General features: G+C 40.1%; 1 pseudogene; it reads left to right on the top strand.

The window, feature by feature from the left end:
* The first annotated feature begins 5,546 nt into the window (after positions 1–5,546).
* On the top strand, positions 5,547–10,549 carry LOC141815074 (zinc finger BED domain-containing protein RICESLEEPER 1-like; annotated as a pseudogene).
* Positions 10,550–11,364: the final 815 nt, after the last annotated feature.

Raw genomic sequence — 11,364 nt, 5'->3', positions numbered from 1 at the left:
ATATCATTATTGTATAAACATGTATTTCGCAGTTGATTTTACCTTGTTATTGTTGAGCAGAGGTACTCTATGCGGTTGGAATTGGTTCTTTTTTCTATTTCACAAGGGAACATCGAGGAGGCATTACGTAACACAAAATTGTACGTTCTTTGTTAAATATTTGTGTGATATGCTTTCAAGTATAGAGTTATTGACTTATTCTAGCATTAGTCATTGTGCCATGTGAGATGCTTGCATCATTAAGGACATAAAAGTGATAAGTGCTTAGCCAATGTCTATTATATGTCTTGCTTGTCTATTTTGTATAGCTTTTGACAGTTCAAATGAACATAATGCTGTCAATGTTGAAGATGAAAATGGTTCTTCTATAGTAGCATCTGAAAGCTCAATTTGTTTAGAAAAGAATAAATTTGATTTTAAAGAGACAGCAAAACAAAAAAATAATGGTGGCCTTCATGCCACTGAACTCTCAAGCAGATCTGATTTGAGCGATGTCTCAACTTCAACCCCTCAACACAACTACTCATCATGTTCCATTTTCCTTTCACATGGTTAGTCTTTTCGCTCTTGGTCATGAACTTCTATATGGATAAATAAGTTTATTTTACCCATGGATGACATTTGCATTTGCATTTTTATTTATATCTTGTTATACTTTTATGTTCATCATGGAACATATCTGTGCTCTTTTGAAATTTACAGTGAACACCTTCTGTCTTCCTATTTTTAACTGTTGAGATAGATGCTTATGTTTGCATTTTAATGTGTTCTGCAATCATATTAACTAACTTCTATGTTTCTTGTAGGATAAATTTAGGAGCTCTACCTCAACGCTCGGCGCCTCGTTTATTCTCTATTTCTAGAATTTGGCATCTGAGAAAGCTAGAGAGATTTCTCAGTTTTTTTTGTAACCAATTAAACTTTCAGTGTTTTTTGTAATCTAAATTCACTGTCTGTGATTTGATATTTGACAAATTTGATATCCGTGTGTAATGACTAATATTTGTTCACTAGTTTTGCAAGAAATTAATGCAAGTAAAATTTTTAATTTTTTATAATTTTTGGTTTAATTTTTCTATTTATTTGTAAAAACTATCGCAGGTTGAAAATTATGTAATTGCACACTAAAAGCTAAAACTGCCGGGAAACCATTTTGCGGCAGTTTTAGCAAACCGCCGGGAAACCATTTTGCGGCAGTTTTAGCAAACTGCCGGGAAACCATTTTGCGGCAGTTTTAGCAAACCGCCGAGAATATATTTCAAACCGTTGGTAAAAAGAACCGTCGGGAAATTATTTCAAACCGCCGCAAAAAATAAACCGCTGGGAAAATCATTTCTAACCGCCGTTAAAATAACTGCCGGGAAATATTTCTCGAACCGCCGCAAAAACAACCGCCGGGAAATCTACTTTAGTGGCGGTTATTCCAGCGGTTCTCTAGAACCGCCGCTAAATGGTTTAACGACACCGGTATTAGCGGCGGTATACCAAACCGCCGGGAAATGGTTTTGCGGCGGTTCCAAACCGCCACTAAACGATTTTAAAACCGCCGGGAAATCCTTTTTTTCTTGTAGTGTGTTCTCAATCGGAATATAATTTGGTGCCGTCTGTGGGAACATTAGAATCCAGATTTGAGACATGCCAATGGATGATCCTCATCGACCTCCCCTCATCACCATGACACAAGAAGATTTCGATCGAGCGATAGTCATTGCCGTTCTAGCTGTTTCTCAGGGCCAGCAAGCTGCTCCAGCTCTCCCTTCAAGAATCCCGACTCGATTTGCCGAAGTCCCTCAAGTCCCCACTCGACGACAACAAGCACCCGTAGAAGCTCAGCGAGCCCCTTCCATGAGACCCTTCTAAGATGCCGAGTACTATGGAGCCTCCATAGAGTCGGCAGCTAAACAGACTCCTTCCCGGGATCCAACCAGGGGTAAAGGTCCCTGGTCAGGAGAAGGAAGTGGATTGGAGGGCTCGCCCTTCACTAGAAGAATACTGGAAGAAGAATTGTTGCGGCACTTTAGGGCTCCTCAGTTCCCCGACTACACCGACACCACAGACCTTGAAGATCACATTGGAAGGTTCGAGAACGTTGCCTTACTGCATCAGTACACGAACAACATCAAATGCCGAGTCTTCCTAACTACACTAGTCGGATCCGCCCTGCGATGGTTTAACCGACTCCCCCCTTCCTCCATATGCTCCTTTGCCAACTTCAAAGGTTCCTTCTTGAGGCATTTTGCAACCAACAAGACGTATCGCAAAACTTCAATGGACCTCTTCTCTATCAGGAAGAAGTCTCGAGAATCCCTGAAGGAGTATGTACACCGGTTCAACCAGGTGGAGCAGGAGATACCTTCAGCCGCCTTCGAAGTCTTGGTAAGCGCCTTCTCCCAAGGACTAGTAGAGCGAGATTTCTTTAGAACCCTGATCAAGAAGCCCCCAGATAACTTTGACATCCTACTGAGCTGGGCAGTCAAGTACATCCATGTTGAAGAGGCTCAATCGGCTCGGCGCAAAGATGCTGACTCCCACCAGCATAGCGGGCCCATCCGCAACCCCTCACCAACCGGCCGTGCCGAACGAAGACCCCTGCCACAACCTCTCCAGCGGCCTGAGCCAGAAGCCACCTCAGCCCCTAAAACCAGCCACCGCACCATTCAAGAGGTGGATGCTCGAGCAACTCGATCGATCGGAGCTCCACGTTGGTTGCCTCGCTTTTGCGCGTATCACCACTCTCGGAGCCATGATACGCGGGATTGCCAGTAGTACACCTGAGAGCTTCGGCAAGCCGCAGAACAACACGCTCGGAAACTAGAAGCCGGACCGAGTCATCGGAGACCCTCAGTAGGGTGATCAGTTTGGGAGTCGCCGCCCCGATCACCAAGGCCTGTTCACAAGCGAGGTCGATCTCCTAGGCGATCCCTCCCTCTCAATCAGACAGAGTGCAATCGGGGACATCGAGCCGCCAATACCGAAGACATATAGGAAGACAATCACGGTAATGTTCCCCGAGGCAACATCCACATGATCACTGGAGGATCAACAGATGGAGATTCTAACTGAGCCCGAAAGGCTTACAGTCGACAACTTGAAGTATATGGAGTTAGCAAAGGAAAACGGGAAGACGACCCCACTATCGACTTCGGGCTTCAAGACTTAGAGGGAATCGAGGTCCCTCATGATGATACGCTGGTCATTCAGGCCATAATTGCCAATTATAATGTGGCCCGAGTCTTCGTGGACACAAGTAGTTCTGTGAACATTATTTTTAAAAAGGCCTTTGATCACAAGTAGTTCTGTGAACATTATTTTTAAGAAGGCCTTTGATCAAATGCAGATCGACGAGTCCGACTTGCAACCCATGGCCACCTCCTTGTTCGGCTTCACAGGGCATGAAGTGTTGCCACTCGGATAGATAAACCTTGCCATATCACTCGGCAAAGAACCAGTAAGGAGGACTCGGCGTACCTCCTTCACTATAGTGGATGCACCCTCCGCCTATAACATAATCTTGGGAATGCTGACTCTGAGTGCTTTAGCAGCGGTGGTCTCCACATATCACTAAAAAATGAAGTTCCCAGTGGGAGATCAAGTTGATGAAGCTCGAGGAGATCAGTTGAGCTCTCGGCAATGCTACGTAGACATGGTCTGAGCCGAGTTGAGGAAATAGAGGAAAGTGCAAGGGGCCAAAATCCACTCAGTTCAGGAGGCCCCTCCTTCTTTAAAATTTGAAGACAAGGAGCCTCTGCAAGTTTGCCCGGATCGAGCCGGAACGATCGTCCAAGTAGCTGCAGACTTATCTCTCGAGTTGAAGCAAGAACTCGGTGCCTGCCTCCTTTGAAATCAGGACGTGCTCGCCTGGATTGTCGACGATCTCACCGGCGTCTCTTCTTCCGTCGCAGTCCACCGACTTAATACCTTGCCTAGCGCCCGACCCATCAAGCAAAAGAGAAGATATTTTGCTCCGGAGCAAAACAAGATCATCCGAGAGGAGGTACAAAAGCTCTTGAAGGCGGGACACATCAAGGAAGTGCATTTCCCGACTTGGCTGTCCAACATTATACTGGTGTCGAAGCCGGGTAACAAGTGGCGGATATGCGTGGACTTCTGGGACCTTAACAAGGTCTGCCCAAAGGACTGTTATCCGCTGCCGCGGATTGACTAGCTGGTGGACTCAACTGTCGGATGCGAATATATATGTATGTTAGATACCTATCAAGACTATCATGAAATCCTACTCGATGTAAATGATCAAGACAAGGCAGGAACTACCTATCAACGCTTGATGGATCGGGTATTCCAACATCAACAAGACCAAAATATCGAAGTGTATGTCAATGACATTTTGGTGAAGACAACTCGGGGAGGAACTCTTATAGCCAACATCGACGAGACCTGCAATACTTTGCGTCGATACGGACTCAAGCTGAATCCGACTAAGTGCCTCTTCGGCGTCCGAGTCGGTTGGTTTCTCAGATATACAGTGACTGAGAGGGCTCCCTGATAACCCTAGATTTGCAATGAATATGTCACGAGTAGGGTTGCAAATTAGAATTTATAAATTTATCGAAAACCCATAATAAGTTCAAATAAATGAAGTATATGGGCCTCGAGTCGTATTTTTCCAAGGACTAGTAGAAAATTTTTCAATTCAAGCTTGGGTGTGTCGTTCTTTTTGGGTTTTCCGAATAAAAATGGGGTTTTTGGGGTTTTGAAATGAAATGTAAATTCAAATTAGCAAGCAAATGAAGGAAACACAAGGGTCTAATGAAATGCACTTTAACTCAATTTACCTCCTAATCCCGAAATGCAAGAATAAAATAAAACTATCAAAAACCCTAAAATGCTATCAGTAACCTAAACTTAAATGCAACAAAAATCACAATCTATGGATGCAAGCAAGAAAACAAACCAATGAAATACATTGAAGCTAGATAGCTAAATCCTAAATTGCATTGAAAATTCTTAACCTACGCTAACTCACTCTGATACATTCGAATTAGATTGGCACGGAACAGTAACTCTAAAATGGCACGGCACAGAAAAATTCAGAAACTGCAATGCAAGAATTTGAAGCTAATCAACTAGATTGAATCCAAAACAACTAAACTAGCATTAACCACATGAAATGAATTCAAGAGTTGGTAAATCTGTTAACTACAATCAGAATTAGATGTTGCAGAATCGAAATTTCAGAAACAGGCAATTGCAGTATCAGAAAATGCATAAACTCATCCACAATCCTTCCCTTTCTTCGATTTCCTCTCTTGGTGTCAAACAAAATCCGAATTGGAGACCCTCCTCTTCGAGAACCTCTTTAGAAACTCGAACCAATCGCTGGAACTTGGTTTGCTCGCGTCCACAGCTCGGGAAATCAGAAAAACCCTCGCTGAAATCAGAACAATGGCACGAACAGGTTGTTAAAGTTGCAATCTGGAATTTTGAAGCTCCGTTCTTGCGCAAATGCAGTTGGCGTTGATCTAGAGGTGTTCCGGGTTCTTCAAAGAACCCCTCTTCAGCTCCCGGAAGCAACCCAAACTCGAACCATGTCGGAAATTGTAGAGAACCGCCGGAACAGAGGATGGACGCGAACGAGAAACCCTCTTCGTTGCGTGCCTTCCAGTTGCCAAATGATGCCCAATGTACCGGCTCTAGTTTCCTCAGTGATCCAGAAAAACGAAGAAAAAGGAAGAAATGGACGGGGGCTCGCCGTTTGGTACGTCGCGCAACAGGGGAACGGCGCGGGAGAAGACGATGAACAGTGTCGGGCGGCCACTGTTCATCGGGTAAGGTTTTTCCTTTAATACTGCTGATTAATCAATCAATCTCAGCCATTGATTTCGGAATCCAACGGTCAGAACTTGATCTAGGCTCTAGGGCAGCTTAGGGTTTCCAAAAATTTGAGGGATTTTGATCGGGCTTGATCTAGGTCATGTCCTCCATGTTCGCTTGATCTATTTGGGCAAATTGACTCGATTTGGCTTGATTTGATCGCGATTGAGCTCGAGTTTGATCCGATTTGAGCCCTAAAATCAATTAAAACCTAATTAATGCAAAAATTGTCATTAAATCATGAAAATTATAATCAAGCTTTAGATTATGCAATATAAGACAAATATGATCAAATCGATTCATTTTATAATTTATTTTCATGTAAAAGCCTAAAATTGAATCGATTAAAAATGCATAAAATCCTAACTCATCAAAATTAGTTGACTGATACACATAATCAGCCAAATCAATTTGAGTAAAAAGATACATCTCTGAACGAGCTTCATTTTGCACTAAAGATCATCCTGTTTTGATATCTGAGTCAAATGTTATGACCTTTAAAAGTTTGTTATATCATTTTCGACTTCCTTTGCATGATATCCGATCATCCTTGACCTGTCAAGACGTCTCATTGCCTAGCATATGATCAACCTTGACCTACTAAAACTTCATCGTTGCCTAACATTCGGTCAACCTTGACTTGTTGGGATTTCCTCATTGCCTAGTATCTGCAAGTTGACCTCAACTTACCAAGACTTCGTTGTTGTCTAACATCCAATCAACCTTAACCTGCTAGGATTTCAAATCACCAGTCTCTAGTCAACCTTGATTCACATGGACTTTTTTCTTGTCAATTTTTCTATTGGACTTTCGATCACCAAGTGTCCGGTCAACCTAGCTTGATCCACTTAGACTTTCCATCTCATGCCAAGTTTCTAAGTTCTCCATGATTCACTTGAACTTTCCATCTCGTGCTAAATGTCTGATCCTCCATGACCCACTTAGACTTTCCACCATCAAGTATTCAGTCAACCTGGACCAACTTGACATCTAACCAACAGATTGATCAAACTTCAAAATCCAACTCGGTTAAATCGAGCTTGGTCAACTTGGTTAACCTTGACATGAGATTAATTGCAACAACAGCTATATGTGAGCAACTGAAAAAAGATTGAACATATAGTTGATTTGTTTATTTTTAAGGGTGTAATCGAGCCAAACCGCTCACGAGCTATTCGGATCTCGTTTCGAAAAAAATATTTGTTCGAGTTCATTTGATTAAGTTAACAAGCCGAGTTTGAGCCTGATTTTGAGCTCCAAAATATTATCAAGTCGATCTTGAGCTTAACAATATTTGATTCGTGAGCTTGCGAACGTGTTCATTAAGAGGCTTGCGAACATATTCGTTAAGAGGCTCGCGAATGTATTCGTTAAGAGGCTCGTGAACGTATTCGTTAAAAGACTTGTGAGTCAATCCTACATCAATTATGCCTCGCCGCCTCAACACCTCTGTGAATCACCAACTCCCATCTGCCTCGTCGCCTAAACGCCTTCAAGAATTGCCTGCAGAGAACGCCTTCCCATGAATCACAGAGAGAATGGTAGTTCGGAAAATGATCGTCCCTATCTTTGATCTTCAAGCTCAAATCTTACTAATTCGGCAATCCCTAATCTCCAAGCTCGAATCCATTAGTCTCAACAATCCTTCAACCTTGATCCCCATTCTTCAAGCTCCTGTTTGAGGTGAGAAATTTGCTTCCTTTCTTAATTTCCTTCTATTACGTTTGTGGTTTTCATAGCCTTTTGCTCCTTGTCCTCAGCCTGTGTCCTGCATAATCTGTGCCTATGCGCAACTATCGAGCATGGCAAGACAAACAATCGTGCTTGTTGTTTCTTTCTCTGCCCATGCACACTGGACACACAAACGACACTTAGGATGTGATTTCTGTTTGCTTGATTATTAAGCTTGGAATTTCTGTAATTAAATTAACATCAACCTTTTCCCTACTGGCAAGTAAAACTTGTTTGCTTGTAGAGTGATTAACTGATTCGATGCTTAAAACTTGTTTGTTTATTTGCTTGTAGACTTTTTAATGCAACTTTTATGAAACTTTTGTATTCAATGTCAACTCCGCATTTATCAATTGAAGATTCTGCCATAAGTCCTACTTTGGGAGAAATTCAACTTTTAAGAAATAATACCAGTGAAGTAATTCAAACCAATAATGTGCAATAACTTGAGACAATTGAAGAAGAGAATGAACACCCATATGCTCCAAAGAAAAGAAAATGGAATCCAAAGCGTGCGATGACTTTAAAGAGGTCACTCTTCTGAATGGGACAATAAAAACTAAATGCATTCATTATAAATATTGGCTCACAATATACAAGACTGGTGTTACATCCCATTTTTGAGGCACCTCAAGGGTTGTATGAGGAAGAAGATTAGTGAGAGGTCAAAACAATCTTACCGTCTCTACAACTATTGTTGAATTAGAAACTGTCAATACTTGTCCAGAATTTCAAGTATGATCATGGGAAGATAAGGGAGATTCTTTCTCACATGATTATTGTTCATGAGCTGCCATTCCTTTTACAGAAGTGGAATATTTAATTTTTTAGATGTTCCTCCATCTCATAATGGTGTTTCCATTTGTGGTGTGTTAAATAAGTGCTTGGTTGAATGGGGATTGAAAATAAGGCATGGTCATTTACAATTGATAATGTGAGGACCTTGTGAGATAGAAGGGGAGGGGGGGTTGAATAGGTCAACTCGCTCAGATTAGATCTATGTCAATGAAAATTCTTACCACCCAGCCACTCAATGAACACAATGCTAACTCAACGATTTACTTGGTATTCGCCTCCTTGAGACGACTAATCCAAGGATTCACACTTAGCTCACCACTTCCACTATATCTTCTCCTTCTTAGACAAAACTTGAAGGTGGAGAAACCCTCTTACAGCAGAATTACAGTTGTATAAGAACAATCAAAAATCACAAAGAAGAAGAAGAGAGGTTTTACAATAATCTTGATGGATTTGATTCTTCTTCTTCTTCTAGGAATTGCTCCAAGTTTTGTAGTTGAACACCAGATGGTTTCTTCAGCACTGTAGCAAGAAGACTTGAAGCAAAATGGCATTGAAGGTGCCCATCAATGGCTAACTCTCACCATTTAAACAGGTTCAGCTTCTCTTTGAGATCAGTCGATTGATTTTCTCATAATAGTCAACTGATTTGGTCAGCGACAAATAACGACCTCTAAACCTTCTGAAATTGTGTCTGATTTTGTTGAATTTCAAATGCAGTCGACTTGATTTTTACTCATCAGTCGACTGTTATGGATAAATCGAGTCACCAGTCGAATCAATTCTCTTCTGTTTACTTCTGAAACAGAAATAGTCGACTGATATAAAGAATCAAAAAAATTTGCTTTTGTCGATTCATAATCAGTCGACTGATGTGAAGAATCAGTCGAGTCGATTCTATTCTATTTGCTTCCGAAACAGTTCAGACGACTGATGTGAAGAATTAGTCAAATCGATTCTATTTTGTTTGCTTCCAAAACAGAATCAGTCGACTGATGTGAAGAATCAGTTGAGTCGATTCTAAAATCCATTCAACTGACATAATATTAGTCGACTGAAATTTTGAATCTGGCTAAAAAACTTAGTATCAGTCGACTGATATTTCCTTCAGTCGACTGACACTAATATCAATCGATTAGATATTACAATCAGTCGACTGATAGAGGTTTTTACTACATTCATCTAACTTACCTTCCGCACATCTAATCCGTGATGCGCTCATTCTTTCCTCTCTTGCCAAGAGTCTGGTCGTCGACCTTCTTGGACTTCATTTGCCTTACATCCAACCTTCTAACTTGTAAGGACTTTCTCTTACTAAAAGTTCGCTTCTATTTTCTTAAACTTCCTTTTCCTCACATCCGGTCTTCTTACCTGTAAGATGTACATCTTGAATGTTGAAGGATAATCTCTCCTTAAAAATAATCTTCCTCTTGGTGGCAAGATGGGTTATTTGAGATCTGAATCCATATGTTATTTTCAATGTGTGTGAAAGTGTGAAACACATAACTACCTCAGAGACTTGTGTTACTATATTTAGTGAAATTTCAAAGTAATTGAAACTATCTTCAAAGAAGCTTGTTTTGGATTGTTGCACAAGGTGGAATGCAACATTTTGCATGTTATCGGCTGCTTTAGAGTTCAAAGATGTTTTTCCTAGATATGTAGTAAGGGATGCAACTTATACTTTTTTGCTAAGTGAGGAGGATTGGAAGAAGGTTAGTGTTGTTTGTTCATTTCTTGAGGAATTTAATGAAGTAACTCATCTCATTTCAGGAAGTGAATATCCTACTTTTAACTTGTTCCTTACTGAACTTTACACTATAAAAAAGTTGTTAAATGAAGCAAGTGCAAATGAAGGAAGTTTCATGGTAGAAATGGCTAACAAGATGAAGGCTAAATTTGATAAATATTGGGGTGATAGCAACTTATTGATCTCTATAGCAGTAGTGTTAGATCCAAGGAACAAGATGAAGTTAATTGAATGGTGTTTTCTGGGATCTATTCTGTTAGTGATGCAATTGAGCACATTTCTATGATTCATGAGACATTGCACATGTTGTACAATGAGTATGTTGAAGCTCATAAGGCTAGTGTTGGTAGTAGTAATGTTCAAGGTGAAACTCAAAGAGAAAGTTCTATTGGTCAGAGCAATTTAAATGGAAGAGGAAAAGGTAAAGTAAGGGCATAATTTTTTAGTTACATTAAGAATGTTGATAGTGTTGAGCAAGTAAAATCTGAACTAGATGTGTACTTGGATCAAGGGTGTGTTATTTGTGAAGATGAAACTGACTTTGATGCATTATCATGGTGGAGAATTAACAATTTAAAGTTTAGGATCTTATCAAAAATGGCTTGTGATGTACTATCAATTCTGATAACTATAGTGGCTTCTGAATCAACTTTTAGTGCTCGGTGGTAGAGTAATTGATCCTCATCGTGCCTCTTTGGGAACAGACACAATCCAAGTATTACTTTGTGCATCAGATTGGTTGCGTGCTCATTATGGAATCAAGAGAAAATCAAAAGTGAGTACATAAACATCCTATTTAATTAGTTGTTTACTTGCTATCATATGTTTTATATATTATTTTGTTCATGTCTAAATGTCTAATTTTTTGATACTATGTATGTAAAAGGAAAAATCAGGGATTAAAGAAATTCAATTGACTTAGATGTTGCTTTTATTATCACCTTTCAAGAGGTATTGACAAAGTCATCATTTTATCTTGTGATTTTCCTATGTAGTTTCATGTAACATATTGAAAAATTTTTCTTATAATTTTCTTAAATATATCTTATACTTAACTATTTCAACTTTTGATTATTTGACAGCAAAAAGATTAAAAGCAAGACTGATTGAGTTGGAAGTTTCAATTGTCTAATCAATATATTGTAAGACAGTTTCTATTGTAAGTAGTTATTCATTGCTTAGTGCATAGGTGATCATTCATAGTTATAAATTCCTCAATTTGACTAGCAGTTTAACATTTCTTTTTTGCATGA

Source organism: Curcuma longa, chromosome 21, assembly GCF_044706935.1.
Source record: "Curcuma longa cultivar G26 ecotype Majalengka, Jawa Barat chromosome 21, ITB_CL_G26_1.1, whole genome shotgun sequence".
Classification (NCBI taxonomy): domain Eukaryota; kingdom Viridiplantae; phylum Streptophyta; class Magnoliopsida; order Zingiberales; family Zingiberaceae; genus Curcuma; species Curcuma longa.
The sequence above is the reverse complement of the archived record's forward strand: the minus strand, read 5'-3'. Positions and strand labels throughout refer to the sequence as shown.